Consider the following 18,400-nt stretch of genomic DNA (forward strand, 5'->3'; position numbering starts at 1 on the left):
CTTTTTTTTTAGTCTATCTAAAAAAGAATTATCTATTTTTATGTTTAGAAATCATTTAACTTGAAACTTCTCCTTTCACCTTTAATGAAATTATTTAAATCCACACAAATATCTATGGCTTATTTTAGACCACAAGTTTCAAAGATCTTTCCTTTCTTTTTAAACTTCGTGCCTAGTCAAATTATGTCACATAAATTAGGACAGAGAGAGTGCTTTTTAGTAATATAATTATGGAATTTTTATAGAAAGTATTATAATTCAATTAATTGAAAATATCAATAAATTATTTTACTTAGTCCGCTTCTCCCATATATGACTTTCCTGGTTTGGTTCTCCAATTGAAAGATTTGGAATGCACCTTCTCCTACTGAGTTTCATTCTATCATCTCTTTCTACTCAACAACACTGAAAAGCGCTTTCATGTATTAGCATCTATTGTAGTCTTAAATTTTTAAGTATAGACCAACTTCATAATTTTAAGAAAATATGTGTATATGTTTCTTGACCGTTTATATTTCGTCTTCTTGATGTTATACATCATTATTTGTGTGAAACGTATGTGTCTAAAATTAGTGCATTTTTATCCTTACCCAAAGGTATAAGTTTTAAATCTTTTGGTTTTATGACTTCTTTAGTGGTTTTTGTGTTCAATTTAAATCGTTATTTCTTTTTGGGAAAAGGTTACAAAACACACTCCAACTTTGGGCGAAATTGCTATAACACATTTCAACTTTGCTTTAATGGGGTCTTGACCCCCCCCCCGGACTATTTTTTTGTGTATTATTCGAGGTATTATCGAGTGATATGGATAAAAAAGTGAGCACATAAAGGAGAATTATTTGAATTCAACATGGCAAATTTTTTCGCCTTTTAAGTCCACCCATCCTTGCGCGCTCAACCAACATGTGCTCACTTGCTTGTACACGTCCCCGATAATACCCTCAATAATACACAAAAAAATAGTCCAGGGGGTCGTTTATAGGAGCCTTGATGTCATTATTATTTGTTTTGTTTTCGGCCAAAGGTATAAGTTTTAAATCTTTTGTTTTTGAACCCTTTTCCCTTTCTTTTTCCTGAATTTCTCTAAGCATATCTTTACCATTTTTTGAACTTATTATCATTATTTAAATGTCCTTTTTTTTTTTTTGCAATTGTCTCCTACTTCTTCACGTGGATCCCACCTTAATTTTTTTTTTTTTTAATGAAAGCACGGGCCCAACACAAAAAATAGTACCACACTTTTTTTTAGTCTGTCTAAAAAAGAATGATGTATTTTTATGTTTAGAAATCATTTAACTTGAAACTTCCCTTTTACTTTTAATGAAATGATTTAACAAATATCTATGACTTGTTTTAGACCACAAGTTTCAAAAATCTTTCCTTTCTTTTTTAAACTTCGTGCCTAATCAAACAATGTCACATAAATTAGGACAGAGAGAGTATCTTTTATTAATATAATTATGAAATTTTTATTATACAAAGTATTATAATTCAATTAATTGAAAATATCAATAAATTATTTTACTTAGTCCGCTTCTCCCATATATGACTTTCCTGGTTTAATTCTCCAATTAAAAGATTTGAAATACACGTTCTCCTACCGAGTTTCATGCCATCATCTCTTTCTATTCAACAACACTGAAAAGCGCTTTCATGTGTTAGCATCTGTTGTAGTCTTAAATTTTTAAGTATAGACCAACTTCATCATTTTAAGAAAATATGTGTATACGTTTCTTGACCGTTTATATTTCGTCGATGTTATTCCTCATTATTTGTGTGAGACGTGTGTGTCTAAAATTAGTGCATTTTTATCCTTACCCAAAGTTATAAGTTTTAAATCTTTTAGTTTTATGACTTCTTTAGCGGTTTTTGTGTTCAATTTAAATCGTTATTTCTTTTTTCCTGAATTTCTCTTCTTTAAATTTTCTCTAAGCATACCTTTACCATTTTCTGAACTTATTATTATTATTTCAATGTCCTTTTTTCTTTTTTTTTGCAATTGTCTCCTACTTCTTCACGTGGACCCCATTTTTTTTTTTTTTTTTTAATTTTTTTATAGAAGAGTGGATTGACGACAATCCCATACCAAACCCACTCTTCTATAATAGTTAATAATGTACAAATTTCTAAATAAACGACAAAATTATAACGAACCAATTGCAAAATTTATTGGACGTTTGTGTTAATAAGATGTTCAACGTTAGGACATGTAACGCCCGAGTTTAATTAATTCATACTTGAATTCTCTTCTATTGGACACGAGTGAGCATTTTTCATGTGTAAATTAAAGTTGTGTTTTTGGAGTCATAATTTGACTCAGTTTTGGATACATCTCCTATATTTTAAAATCAAACACTTGCATCTCCTATACTATGAAAATTTTATACTTACACCCCCTATGAGGTATATCCAAAACTAAGTATATTAAATATAAGGGAAAAGGGTTAAATATACCCCTCTACTTTGTTTTATTAGTTAAATATACCCTCCGTTAGTGAAAGTTAACAAAAATACCCCTGTCGTCTTCAAACTTCACGCTTATGCCCCTATTTGGATGGAAATTCCCAAATCCTCTCAAATTACACAATTAAAAAAATTACCACTTTTTTTTGTTGACCCGCCCCGCCCGACCCGCCTATCATCATCATCATCAAGCTCTAGTTTCATCTTCTTCCATGGAGAAACAAAAGAAAAAAGCAAAAATACATCCAAATGATAAAATCCCAAAACTCACCTCAAATTCCATCTTTAAATCCAACTCCAAATCTTGGTGCAGTTAGTAATATGTATAGATGCCGATGAATTCATCATCTCTAATTTGTGTAGAATTTGCCATGAACAAGAATTTGAAAGTTATATTGACCTGGAATCTCCTTGTGCATGTTCTGGAACTGTTAAGGTAACAAACTAGTTTAGTTTCTCCAAATTAATTTAATACATGAAAACTTCAATTTATCCTCCTTTTTTTTCTTTGGGTTGTGGGATTCCTTAAATATCTTTTTAGTAATCACAATTCACATATTTTTTGATATTTTGCAGTTCGCGCACAAAGATTGCATATAGAGATGGTGCAACGAAAAGGGAAATACAACATGTGAAATTTGTTTACAGGTTCAAAAGTTCTCTTCTATTTAATCATTCCAAAGTTTTCAATAAACTTCGTGCATATTCAAATTTTGCCAGTGTTTTATCGAGGCATTGTACTTGAATACAAAGAAGCAAAAAAAAAGACATAAGAAATATAATGGGAGTTACTTTATTGATTGGATATTTATTAATGATGCAGAAATTTCAACCTGGATATTCTGCCCCACCCCCTAAGAAGGTCCACTTGGTTAGATTTGGAGTTGGATTTAAAGATTAAATTTGAGGTGAGTTTTGGGATTTTATCATTTGGGTGTGTTCTTGCTTTTTTCTTTTTTTCTCCATGGAAGAAGATGAAACTAGAGCTTGATGATGATGATAGGCGGGTCGGGCGGGGCGGGCCAACAAAAAAGTGGGTAATTTTTTTGAAATTGGGTAATTTGAGAGGATTTGAGGATTTCCATCCAAATAGGGGCATAAGTGTGAAGTTTGAAGACGGCAGGGATATTTTTGTTAACTTTCACTAACGAAGGGTATATTTAACTAATAAAACAAAGTAGAGAGGTAAATTTGACCCTTTTCCCTAAATATAATTATTGAAAAATAAACTAGAATTATAAATAAAAAGTTTTCTATGCAATTTTATGATAATTCTAAAGAGGAATTACTACAAACAAACTAACTAAATAAAAATGATAAATTTCTCTATAATAAATATTATAATTAATAAAATACGAATAACTTACATGTTTGAAGTGTAGGAAAGTTATTACTAATAGTCGGGTATTTTATTAATACCACAAAGAGCTAGATTAGCTACGGACTTTGTTACTAATTCGTCTCTAAATTGCTCGTAGCTAACAAATTTTTTTGATAATTCGTCGCTAATCCATCACTAAATAAGACTAGCGACAGATATTCTTGCTTAGCTACAAAACCTGTCTGCCACTAATTTCTATTTAGCGAGAAGACAATTAGCATAGGAGAAGACACATGGAATGCCACTTGCGGATTAGCGACAAAGACAGGGCTAGGGAAAGAAAATCAGCGTGGAATGCCACTTGCAGAACTTGAACTTGTTTTCCTAGCTACTCCCAGTACTAGGGAAGTCATTCTTCTTAAGTGTTTTCCTCCGTACCAAATTCAACCCTTAATGTAGCAAGAATTTCATCAAAACTAATGAGAAGGATAATTAGTTGCATACATATAATTAATCACAAGAAAGGCTTGCGACTTCAACCAAATATCTAAACTAATTCGCGAACTTGTCGCTTTCCTGTTTTATTTAATTAAACAAGATATGATCACGAAAAGAAACAAGAAACATATCAAAATAAATGTCTCAAAGGAACTAAAATAATTCAAAAAACAAACTTAAAAATTTGAGGAATCTAGTTTAGAGAAGTGGTTCTCCACTAACTTTAAAGATACAGATTGGTATATTACCTCATTTTAAGTCACATTATGGAGTGATATATACAGAGTCATGGTAATATATATATAATGGCGGAGTCAGGATTTTCTGTAAGGGGGTTCAAAAATATGAAGAAGTAAACATACGAAGAAGCCAAGGGGGTTCAATACCTATCATATATACATAAAAAAATAATTTTAACCTTCAATATACACTGTAATTTTCTGCCGAGGGGACTTGGCTCCACCCCTGGATATAGATAGATAGATAGATACAGTACTTACTTTATGTGAGATTAATTAGCACTAAACTGTTATCTAACTCTCTTGATAATACTTAATACCCATTTAGAAGTTTAAAAAAATTTCAATAATCAATCGAGAAATTGATGCATACAGGTTGAATAAAGATGATGTAAAACCAAAAAGATGATTAAAATAATGGAACAAAAAGAATAAGAGAAAAGAAGAATATATATCCAGATTCTGACGACCTAATACCTAGTTTGTGCTAAGACCATAGGAAAAATAGAAGAATACATATTCAGCTTCTTGCTAGTAATCATGAGGCTTTTCCACTTTCTATGTGTGAATATTTTGGTCATTTGTTGGACCAAATTTTGGACGTGCTAGGAATATTGAGAGGTGCATAGAGGGTCTTGACAAAAACGTAACGGCACGATTGAGAATATCCATCCATGTTCAATTGGAAGCCTATCCAGATGGAATTCACAACAATTAGGCCAACTTAAAATTGGACACATATAGCAAAAAAAGAAAAACAATAGAGTTGTAAATCCAGTTTATGCATTCATTCTTGTGATTTTGGAGCATGTGAACAATCCTTTTTCTCTTTCAAAAAAGAAAAATGAAAAAGGAGAATGCCGCGATTTAAAGTCATAGTAGGGAAGTGCATATGGAAGATGATGTACAAGTTTAGACTATCAAATATTCAAAGGTATTAATGGAGATATGATCTTTGGAATACCTAGCGGTCAAGAAACGCAGTTCAAATAAAAAATTTTGGACTATCTATGCTGTTGTTCAATTGTGTATTTTTTACTCTTTGTTGATTATGTTAGAAAAAGTTACAAAGACTTGTAATTTGCAACACATAGGCGTATCTCCATTTTCCTCCATAGAGTGTTTTCTTCTTCATTTTACTTTTCTTGGTTAATAATCTTGATTTGTTTGACCCAATTTTTCTTTGTTTATAAAAGATGTTTGAAAACATTCGGGAGAGCAGGAGAAGGTGAGAAAAGATTGCACAAAACCAATACATACAAGATATGTATTTTTTATAACAACTTTTATTGTTTTGTCATGGTAAATAAGTAAGTATATTGGGAAAAAAAAGCATTACAAAAATGCACGATAGGATATCAGAAAAAATATTTGAGTTTAAATTTTTCAAACCATTTAAATTAAGAGAAGACAAACAAAATCAAACACAAATGGTATCTAGACAACAAGTATATCAACCAACAATAATATGGCAAAGAGAAAATAATCAAACACGAGAGACACCAAAATTTACGTGGAAATCCTCTTCAATATGAAGAGTAAGAATCATGAGACCTCAACCCACAAAGCTCAACTAAATCAATCAGCAAGACTTGCAAAAGTTCTTCAAATTGGCCATAAAACAAGTGACAAACTAAGAGCAACAACGGAAATAAGCTTGCACTAAAACTAGAGTATAAAAAGAAGAGAAATCACTCATTCACAAGCTACTATATTTCACGGCTCCGAAATCAAAGCTGCAGACCACAAAATTCAATTCACTGTCAGATCCAATACCACGATGTTGAGAATCCCAATTCAAATTTGAGCATGATCTAACGATTAATTAATGAGTCGGAAAAGGCAATTTAAAGTGGACTGCCTGAGCATAATTTTTCTGGAGCAAAAGAACACAACTTTCAGTCACTAAAACCATCAAACCGCACAACTCTTTCTTTCTCTCTTGTATATTTACGTACAAACCTAAAAATGTCTTATTTATACTATTTGATATTAGTGGGCTTTAGTGAAAAAGTGAGTTAAACCCACATAGAAAATTAAAGGCCCAAAACCCCTGACAATTCTCCCCCTCCCGACTACGTGGAGCAATTAAGAAACATTCTTCAAATGTCCCTCTTAGCAAAAGATCTAGTCAACAGGATGGAATCATTATTGTCATCGATTAAAATTACACTTCTCGAATACAATGGTAACCCACATCAAGGCTTAGATTTACCATGAAATATTAGAATATTTTTGCCAAGATGAATAGCATTTTAACCGTAGCATCCAAGAAATTTCGAAGAGCTTAAGGTTCATTAAAAAGTTATCAAACGCTAAACGCTACCTAGTAACAAGTGCTTATAATTTGAAGAACATTATTTGAACATGAAATTATATGTCGGACATATTTTGGAATATATTAAAGATGTTTAGAAGTGGAAAAAAATTAAATAAGTTGAATATGTTAAGGGGAAAAGATGTTCCAAAGCGAAACAAGGCAAACATTAAGAATATATATCACGTGGTATATAGAGAATTTGGTCATGCTTTCTTAATAAAAATTGTATTCCTTCCGGTGGTTCAAACCGTTTATAATTCTGACATATGTTTCTACTTAGTGTTATGGCCTTTTTATTGAAATCCAGAGTGCAGTCGACATGACTGTGGTTTAGCGCGAAAACTAAGTTGAACAGTTTACCAGGACAGGGAGTTTGTGCAAAAGAACCAAAGGCGCTCCCCACTTGTAGGTCTGACTATAAATACTCCAAACTCAAATCTATGTTAATTTGCAACGAGAGTTCGACTGGCTATTACGATGAAATTTTATACATGGGGAGCTTTTAGTTATGCCAAGAATCACTTACCATACTCAAAAATACTCAATTATAGATGAAATCTGAAAGGAGCTTTTTTCTAAAAAATCAACATATTTTTGTGCAGAAAAGATGTAAATAAACCCCTCAACTTTGCGATTTAGTGCAGACATATCCCTCGTTGAAAAATGATGCATATATACCCCTGTCGTTACACAAATTGCACAAATATACCTTTTCACTAACAATTTTTTTTTAAAAAAAAACAATTAGCTTGTTTTTTTAATTAAAAGAATGCAATGTGGCTTTAAGAAACTAAGTCTACCCATTATTCTTTAGTAGATTTTTCTTTTTAAAGTCACGTGGTAATTTTGGGTAGACATATTTTTTTTTTTAAGATATGGAGATATTTTTTTAAATGAACCGGACAACCCACTAGAAAAAATAATTGTCACATGGCTTTAAAAAGATAAATCTACTAGAAAATGGTAGACTTATTTTTTTGAAGCCACATGACACTTTATTAATTAAAAAAATAAGCTAAATGGAAAAAAAAAAAAAAAACTCCATTCAGCGAAAAGGGTATATTTGTACCATTTGTGTAATGGCAGACGTATATATGCACCACTTTTTGAACGAGGGGTATATCTGTTATAAATCGCAAAGTTGATGAGTATATTTGCACTTTTGTCCTTTTTTTTTTTTTTTTGGGCAAACGTCCTTGGAGCAAAAGTGTCTTAGTGAGTGACATTGACTCCAAATAACTTTGTTTAGTTTCAAACCATCATACTTGTAAACCCTCGGGCCTCGAGAGTCGTTGAAGAAACATGAACTCACAATCAAAGTTCAATAATCATTGGTTACGCCCAATTCAATATTTTTTGTTCAATTTTCTATATCCTCTGGGCTTGTTCAAGCCCAGAAAAGCTCGTCACTTCTGGGAAAGTTCTGCCAAGCTCGACTATATATACTTGGTACAATCCAAAGAAAAAACAATCCAAGTTCTTTGAAGGATAGATCTCATTTCGTATCGTATGACAGTTGGCTCACTAAATGATACAAAATAATCCAAGTTTATGAAATTGGCACCCGGTAGCTCATATCCACGTTTCATGCTACACTACAAAAAATAACAGAAAAAAAAGAACCGATTTAAAAGAATCAACCTCGGGAAGAAGTCGAAAAAACCACCGACCTCCGGAGGTCTATTTTTTAGTGCCAAAACCGGGAAAGTAGAAACCGACCTTTGGAGGTCCTTTTTTTTATTAAGATTTTAAAAATATGATTAAAAAAATCGACCTCCGGAGGTCTTTTTTATTTTAGTAACTTTTCTATTTAAAGAAATTGACCTCCAATATAAATATATCCTACCATGGTAGGACGAGGGTTCGATTTCCGGATGGTGTATTTTATAATTGTGAATTTTTATAAAGCCGAACACCTGAAGTAGGTATTTTTCAAAAATTAAAAATTAAAAAACCGACCTCCTAAGGTCTATTTTTTCCAAAAAAAAAATCGAGTTTAGATCGGTTTTTGCTGTTTTTTAGTAACACTATGAAATTGGTATCTCATAAGCGAAATGTTTTCCTTTAAGGTAGCTTTAAATTTTCAAATTTCCCGTCTCTCTTCTTAAGATACTATCCATTTACGTTTTTCAAATATCTCAAATATTCTCCTCATATCTCTCTATCATTGTACCAAATACTCTCAATCTCTATTTTTTCTTTTCTTTTCTCCAACAATCCCAACCCTTTACAACATAGGAATTATTAAAGAAGATGTTGGGAGCTACCAGCAACTGTGGGATTGGAAAAGACTACAACATTGGCAATTTTGTTCGGCAGCTTTAAATTGTTGTTTGTAGTGATTTTCTCGGCAACTTCTAATTGTTTTTTGTAACTATTTCAATATGCATATTTATGAATAGTCTGAATTAGGTGATATTACGTTTTGTTGGAAGCATCTTAAGGAGTTTTGAATATCAAATTTTGAGGTGTTTGGAGACGATTTGATGCGGATTTGAGCTGAATTTCAAATTGAAAATTTAAGATCAAAGACGATTCCATCTGTGTATTCCCCTATTGTATCCCATGTATATTCTTGTGGACATCAATATATATAATATATTTGTTTATCTCATGTATATCATATATGTATCTCTAAACATCTGTTTGTGATATACAGAGGTACATGATATACACATGTCGCAATAGCATCCATGAAAATCTTTGTGTAATATACACTGATATTCATGATATACATATGTCGTAGTGTGTTTGGGTCTGATTTTTTATTTGAAACAAGTCTAATAACTTCTATTTTTTTTCTCAAATTTTGTATATAGTCTTGTCCAAGTGTCTCACACCAACTATAACCACACCATACCCGTCCAATCCGACAAAAAGAGGAGGAGGTGGAGAGAAGAAAAAGAAGCTGAATTTTTTTTTCCCTTTTTTTTTACCTTGATTTTTGCTTCTGGTCTTCTCTGATTTGAGATAAAAATGGTTATATTAATTTTTGGAAGCGAATATATACAATTCAAGTGTGAATTTAGGAGGAGAATCTTTAGCATATCTTATTACCTAGTTGGTTTTTGTTGGATATATTATACATTGCCAAATTTTTTGGGCTTCAGTTGCTAAATATATTTTTTCGCCAAAATATATCACTATCAATTGCGAATTGTATATCCGCATCAATATCCTTTTTATTTATTTAATCACCCAACTAACTCAAATTAATCCAATAGGTCCACTAAAGAGGAGCAAAACTTATCAAAAAAATCATTTTTTTTTCTACACTCGAACATGAAATTTGATCATTATAAAACTTTTAACACGCGCAAAAAAAAAAAAAAAAAAAAAAAAGTAAAGCTGAATTAGGCGGCTCATAAATCTTATAGAGCACCAAAAAATGACTAGATAATAGGTTCATGAATAACCCAATACATAAGTAATAATTAGGTGGAATGGCCAATTTTCGGGTCTGTTATGAGTTTTTAGCCACCATTTGAAAAGTAATAGGGAATAGTCATACTTTAGTGTGAATATAAAATTTGGACAAAAATAACCCTACTCAAACACGGAAAAACTTGTAAAGGTCTAAACCCCATAATATGTTCCTCCTTTAGATGCGACTATACACCTACATTAAAATAGTATTTTATATTGCATGTTCAAGTTGTTTAGCGCATTTCCTTCTGGTGGTCGGATGGTGAGAAGAGAGAAAGAGTAAGGAAAAGGAATGAGAAGATGGTGGTGAGATGAAGGTGATGCTGACAAATTGACAATGGTGGTGGGAGAGATAAGGAGGAAGCATGAATAAAAGAGTGATTGGTGGTAGAAGCAATGACAGGGATAGAGAAAGGAGGAACCAAAAAAATTCGAACTCAAAATTAGATAGAACGGTCAAATTAGCCCTTGAACTACGTGATAGTCAAATTAGCCCTTGAACTACGTGATATGTATAAATTTGTCATTTGTTTAAAAAAATTAATCCTTAAGTACTGGACCCGTGACATCACGGGGTGATAAGCTTCCGACATTTGAATATAAGGAAAATTTAGCCTATTTAAGAAACAGCGAAGACATATTTGACCCGAACTATTAACGAAGGATAAACTTATTCTATTTTGCATATTCAGGAGCAAATTTGACCGTTTACCCTTAAATTCATTGAACTTCTTCTTGTATCTACTTCTTTATAATTTTACTCCAATCTTAGCTCCACCACTATTGATAAAAGTGAAAAACGCAATAACTTTTTTTGTCTTCTTCAACATTTGAGATTACCTTTCTCAAAAGAATGTTGGCGGCTGAGCACATTCTAAATATAAGAATTTTTTGGAATCGAAGTTCCAATCAAAAGGAGAAAACAAAACGTGAAAAAAGAAGATATATAGGAGGTTGATAAGTTGAAGCTGCCCAGTTGGACTAGCATCAAGTCAACTGACAACAGCGGCTTCTCAAACTAAACTTTCATTGATAGGCGAAGCATATATGTTAAGATAGTTTAATTTAACTTTTATTCATCGAAGGTGTGGATAATATTTATACAATTAAGTCATTTATTAGATAATTATATATAAATTTCATAAATTTCTTGATACATATTAATTACAATTAATCTGATGATAATTTATATGTTATTATATGTTATAATTCACTGATAGTATTAATAAAAAATTACACTGCAATTATATTAGTAACTTAGATGCATAGTAAGAAAAGTCAGGCATCTTTTATTCTCTTAAATGATAGTGGAAGTACTAATTTTCAAATTCCAACAGCTTGGGTGATATATTATTAAGTAGAGAGGCAGAGTACTCAAATAGCAGTCAGACAGGGCTGCTTGATAAGATGATCACACATTTGTAATGTGCTTATTGACAATAGCACGGATGGATGTAAACTTTTAAGTCACTAAATGTAGAACACTATCATATTTTTTTATTATCTCATGCAGTGGCGGATCCAGAATTTTCACTCAGGGGTTTCGAAAAAAACAACAAATGCTAAATATAAAATTAATGTTGTTGATGGGAATCAAACCTAGGGTGCTAGAGATAATTTTGAACACCCTGGACCGCTTGAGCTAACCATTTGCATATATTTAGGGTGTTCAAAAGTTAATATATGTACATAAACACAGAAAATCTATCATAAATATTTAAGCAGTTTTTGCGAGATGTTAAGCCATATAAATCCGCCCCTGATCTCATGCAGGTTTGATGTCATTGTAATTATAAATTTAATCATGGGTGTGGTAGAATGGGATTCTTCTATTTCTAACTAAAATCTCGAATTGAAGTTTTGAGAATAGAAAATCTTTCAGTAAGGAGCGCTATATAGTTTAATATGTCTAGCTGATTTAAATTTGAATTAATCGGACTAGTAGGTTTTGGATACCAAAATTCACTCTAATTTTATAATTATGGTAGCCTGTATCACCAAAAAAAAAAATTGCCGATTGACTCTTTTTGGGCAGTTGTTTAGTAATGAACTTTTTTTTCTTTCTTGTAATTAATGGACCTTTTAGACCACGGTCTAAAGATTCTTTTGAGCAAACTGAAAATATTAATGTTACATCACGTTCTATAATTTGATAAGTTATAGTAAACGTTAGCCGGTAGTTTAATAGTTTATCTGTAAGGTTAAGCAACACATAAACAAATATTAGACCCGTATATATTGTTATCCGAAAAAATAATTTTTCAAGAATTATATTTATACAGGATAAAATCTCTGAATGGCGACTAAAAAAAAGATATTTTGCGTAAATCGAAATAATTGGATTTTGTTCTCTTTTTAATGTTCGAGACTTCCTTCTACTTTCGCCTAAAGAATAACTAAGACTAATTTAATCACTTCTTTGTGTTTAAGTTGGGAATTTGCTATAACCTAATTAGATTTGCATAGTCCTCATAAAGAAACTAATTAATTGCCTTATATTACAGGTGAAGTTAATGAATATCAGGGTCTCTTTCTTGTTAGAAGGAAACCAATTGACAAAGTTGTCATGAATTCACCCACCCATATTTTGCATTAAATGAATGGCTAAGGTGGTACAAGAAAACTCAGCTTTTTGAAGAGGTTACCTCTATATGCCCAAAGTAAAAGAGGATGCAGATATTTGCAGCATTATGAACTTAATCTATAATCATTGTTACAGAAATTGTTCATCATGAATGCATATTCAGTATGATATGTACTGGTATGGACAATTTGTTATTAATTTTCAGTATACTTTGAAGAGCATTTCACAAAATACTCATCTCACACGTTGATAAGAGTACGGCAGGACAAATAAAAGAACTGATTTATCATAAACCATATTCGTATAACATGAACTAGACGTGTATACCACCAAATTATAGAATATCATTTGTTTTACTATCACTAATTCCTGTTAAAAGCTACAAGTTGTAGCACTTCATAGATACCTCTAAATGGCCTTTTCGTTGTCTTGGTCGATCAAGACAAGGAGTATGTTGCAAATGTCATATGCAATTAATTACAGATCGAAAAGATTTACACTCTGTAACTTAGAAAGTAGGAAGAGAATATCATTTTAGAGAAAATTAAAAGGGAAGAAATAAAAAAAATTGTTTTCTTCCCGATTTAGCCATAAAAATTATTTCCTTATTTCAACTTCAATTTGAAATATTATTTTGCCAATCAATATATGTTTATACATTATTTCAATCAATAGGATGTTTTTACATTACTTCAATCAAATATTGTCCAAACATCTTGCACTACTAAAAAAAGGGGATTTTTCGACCAAATAATTTCGACCTCACTTTTTGGTGGAAAAAAAATCGACCACATGAGGTCGAAATTTCCAAATTATTTTTTTAAAATTTTTTAGGATTTTAATCGTTTTTTTACAAGAAAATATGATTTTGACCTCATGAGGTCGATTTTTTTTTTTTGTACAAATAATAAATGAAAAAAATCATTTTGCACAAAAAGTAAATTATATAAATATAAAATAATTAATTAAAAGTTAAAAAATCAATGACGCATGAGGTCAAAAAAATTAATTCAAATGCGGTTTTTTTTTCTACCACATGAAATTTTGAAAAAGTTCAATCAAAGCCGATGAAAATAAAACAAAAAAAACTTTCTCTTCTTTTCAAAAAAATACCTTCTCTAAACTCATCTTCTCCAAAATTTTTGCGGATTAAACCACCGCTGAAAATAGTCGAAGTTAGTCCTTTTTTTTTTTTGGTTTTTGTTTTTCAATCTCATTTTATCATTATTAGTTATTACTTTGTATAGTTGTAGTTTAATTAGAAGATTTTTTAACTTTATTGATTGTTCAATGTTTGTTTTAGGTATTAGATGAAGATAATAATTTTTTGTTTGCTTTTTGGTAAAAGATTAATATGAAATTGACCCATTTACTTGTTTGGAAATGAAATGGGTTATAGATAATTTGATGATTCAAATCACCTCTCACATGTCTGATTGAATGCATTTTGTTTTTACTCAATGAGCTATTTACATTACCCAACAAGGAAAGCAACCGGGCAAATTATTAGTAGCGTAGTTAAATGGGACATTTTAAGACTTCTTTATCTTGAATTTATCTTGCTTTGTCTACTATTGCAGTGAGTGACTAATTTTTTGGTCGTGTCCCCGCATTGCCGGACTATTGTTTCTTGAATCTTTGGATATTCTTAAGATACCGAAGATGGTGTTATTAATAACGACCATCCGGCTCCAATGGGGAAAACTCTTGCTTGAATTTAAGCGAAGTGACCTTGTCGCTTTTTCTTGATTCGCATTTCCGGAAACACCGATCATATAAAGGTAATAATGTTGGATATGGATTCGAAAATGTTAAAGAACGAATTTTGAAAACAAATCATTTGTATTAAACCAATTTTTTTTCTCTAAATTAACATATTCCCCCCAGAATCCTTCAATTAAGTTTTTATCTTTCAAAAGTACCGTAAATAGGCAAAGGATCTAATCTATCTCTTCTCTGTCTCACCATCATCGAAAAAAGATATTCTCTTTATATAGATCTTGATGATTTTGAATGGGAGAGCTATCTGATATGTATTGTTGAAGGGAGATCCAATCATGAGTTTTTCCAATTTTGATAAGGTGTTTTCCGTTTTAGCACTTTTTGTAAGTTTTGAATCCCGAATGCGCAATATATACTCTTGAAGGTGTTTGACATTTTTTTCACTTGGATTTGCTCATATTCACTCTTAAAATGTGTTTGCTCAATTGGTTTAATGATATTCTTTTTCTTAATTTGTGTTTATTGTTTACATTCATATTCTAGATTAAATACGGTGTATAATTTTCATCTTGTTAACTAGAAACTCTTATTAGATGATTAATTTGATAGCAAAAGAACATATAAAGCTTTGACCTCGAGTACATATCTTTGAAAATCAGTTAGCCTCTCATTTTAAACTTTTTTAATTTCGCATAGCAACCAAGAGCTTAAAAGATAATAACCTATTTGTGAAAATGTCTCTAGGACTACTTGTTTTACAAGAAATAGCTTTGCACGTACTTGTCAATAAGTAAATTAGAATATATAGAAGTTTTACTGTATCAAACACATATTGCCACTGCTTTTGTCATAATTGGGAATTAATAATATAGCAAATGAAAATGACAACTATTTGGGTATGTTATAGCCATATAGAATGAAAATGACAACTATTTGGCTATGTTATAGCCTTATAGGTGATTATCAACTTATATTCTCTAATATGCATTTTTTAATTTTGCATAGGTGGAGTATATCTTAAATTGACCTTTATACATAGTAAGTGAGAAAGCAGGATCCGGAACATTGGCAGTGCAGTACTGCTGCAGAATGAAAATATGACATAAAGAGAAAGGAAGAATTTGCTATCTCTTGATTAAGAAGGCCAACACCAATTCCTCCTTAAACTTGATACTTTCTATAAAGAAAATTAATGATAAGTCAATTGTTGGATACATGATATTAATATTCTCTATGCAATTGGCTGTGTTACTTTTTTATAATCTATTCTATGTAAGTGTTTTAGTATCTAAGGTTCGAGGTATCGAAAGGTCAGTAGACAAGTGCCCGTAATGTTGATGGATCAAAATATCAAGATGCTCAATAATGTAATTTCCTCAAATTCTTATCAAGTAATCGATGTTTGTGCTATTCAACCCCTCATTTGATTTATTTTCTCTATGAATGCATTTCAGTATTTTACTTACGGAAAATGAACTTTATGTGATTAACAATTTAACGGCACACCTCTAGGTGGCGTCCTTTTTACTCACAACTTTTTTTTTCTTTTGCGAGATGCTACCAAGAGGTTGTTGTCCGGAGAAATCAAGTTGTTTTGTGATTTGAGAATCCTGTTTTGAGCTTGGATACCGGCTTTCATATTTAGTTCGCGTGTGGTAAAGAGTAAGCTTTCATTACTTGAAATTCCGTGGACATTGCTTGTTAGATAATAGTTTTGGCACTTTGGTTAGAAGTACTTTGTTTACATGTCTTGTCGGATAAGTTTTGTTAAGATGGCTCCTATTTTAATGGTGAGCTTTTAAACGAAATTTTCAAATGAAATCTTAATTTTATATTCGATGACCACCTAGAATTGAAATGAATGCAACCCAATAAAGTCCTTATTTCACATTTTGATATGCTTTTTCTGGCCGATTTAAAAGACTTTCCTTTTTTTTTTTCTTCTTCTTTAGGTAAGTAAAAATAATTTTATTCCATAAAAAAACATCATCAAGTAGGTACATCTATATAACAACAAACAATAACATAGCAGTAATTTGAAGTGGGGTCTGTATAATAGACCTTACCCCTACCTGAGAAGCCTAGAGGAGTTTAATAGTTTCGGTAGTCCCCGCTCAAGGAAAGATCAAAAAAGAAGCAAAAACTAGCCTTCTTTTTCACACATCTAGGGAGGTTGAATTCCACAACATATTTATATATCATTCGCACTACGGTGGTATGTCGTAAATCGAAGTGTGGTTCTTTGCCTTTTCCCTTCGTTACTTAAATGTACCATATTATCACAAAGGCAACTACTAGGTACACTTCATACGAGAGATTGGGCACCAAGCCTCATTTTCCCATCATGGATGCAGACGGAGTATGCTCTCTCGCTCTTCTCAAAACTAATATGCAAACCTAGCACTACATTTTTATGTGCTCACACAAACATCTACCCATGCCATGCATGCACGTGTGAAATGTTAGAGAATTATTGTATCTCATCTCTCCAATAGAAATTGTTTTTATGTTTGAATGATAAAGGCTAGCCTCAAATAGAAATAATAGGGCCAAGAAAAAAATGTGACACACGAGGAGCCAATATCGCCTTGATTGATGAGCATGTATTCCCGTGGAAAGTATTGCTAACCAAAAATCTGCTTGTTAGATGCTCTTTAAGATTTCTCTCGCAAGTTAGATGTGTAGACTTGCAATGTTTTTTACATTATATTTCATCTATTGACACAATTATATTATTAGTATTTCGTAAAAATAGAATTTGGAAGATTTCGATATGATAAAGAGCCAAGGAAATGATTTTCGTTATTTGTGGTTTTAGATAGGATAGGTTATGTAATGACATTAGTTACAATATAAGTTTTTTAAGTTGTTCATTAATATTTTGAATTTGTACTTCATTTTGTTTGTTAGAACTAAAGAGATACGTTATTTCTTATGAATATAAGTGATATGTTCTTTTAGCATTTACCAAACTTTGTTTACATGAAAAAGGCTCTCTTTTATGGATGTTTAAGTGTTTGAATGTAGAAAGTAGTTTATGGTTGTTTAACTTTACGATGTTTAAGTGTTTGAATGTAGTTTTAAGGATATTTAGAAGTACTTTAAATTGAAACTCGAGGTTGAATTTGATTTTAAATGAAGTTTATGATTGTAAAAGTAATGAATGGACGTGTTGATGAATTGCATTGTTGATTTGGTTGATGAGTGTGATTAGACGTGTCTGTGAAAATTATAGAATTCCGAATTTTTTTTTCCGTATTTTTTCTAATAGTCACTTCATAGATATTGATAATTTTTTCGAAATTGTACTTAAGAATCATAATTTCGACCGCATCAAGACAAGGATTTCCTTTTCGACCTCATGAGGTCAACTTCAATCAAATTTATCATGCGGTCGAAATTATGAATTTTTTTATTTTTATTTTTATTTTTTATTATATTTCACTACGTGTATGTCGAAAATTTTAAATAATATTTGCGTAAAATAATAGAATATGCGGTCGAAATTTTTATTAATATTTAAATAAAAATAACTTTTTTCGAATGTGGTCGAATTTTTTTTTTTTTTTTTTAATTTAGGTAGAAAACTTATTTCGACCGCGTGTGGTCGAAAATTTTCGACCACGTGAGGTTGAAAAACTTCACCCTAGCCAATCAAATTGTTTATTGCCTTTTTCGTGGTCGAAAATTTTGGTCGAATTTCAATTTTTTTTTAGTAGTGTTGGTCTCCAAATTTATAAGGTAGTAGTCCAACTTACTCACTCCCTATCATTATAATTTTACATGCATACGAAGCATATACTTCTATACTTATTAACCAATATAAT

The sequence above is a fragment of the Lycium ferocissimum genome, chromosome 8 (genome assembly GCF_029784015.1).
Source record: "Lycium ferocissimum isolate CSIRO_LF1 chromosome 8, AGI_CSIRO_Lferr_CH_V1, whole genome shotgun sequence".
Lineage (NCBI taxonomy): Eukaryota > Viridiplantae > Streptophyta > Magnoliopsida > Solanales > Solanaceae > Lycium > Lycium ferocissimum.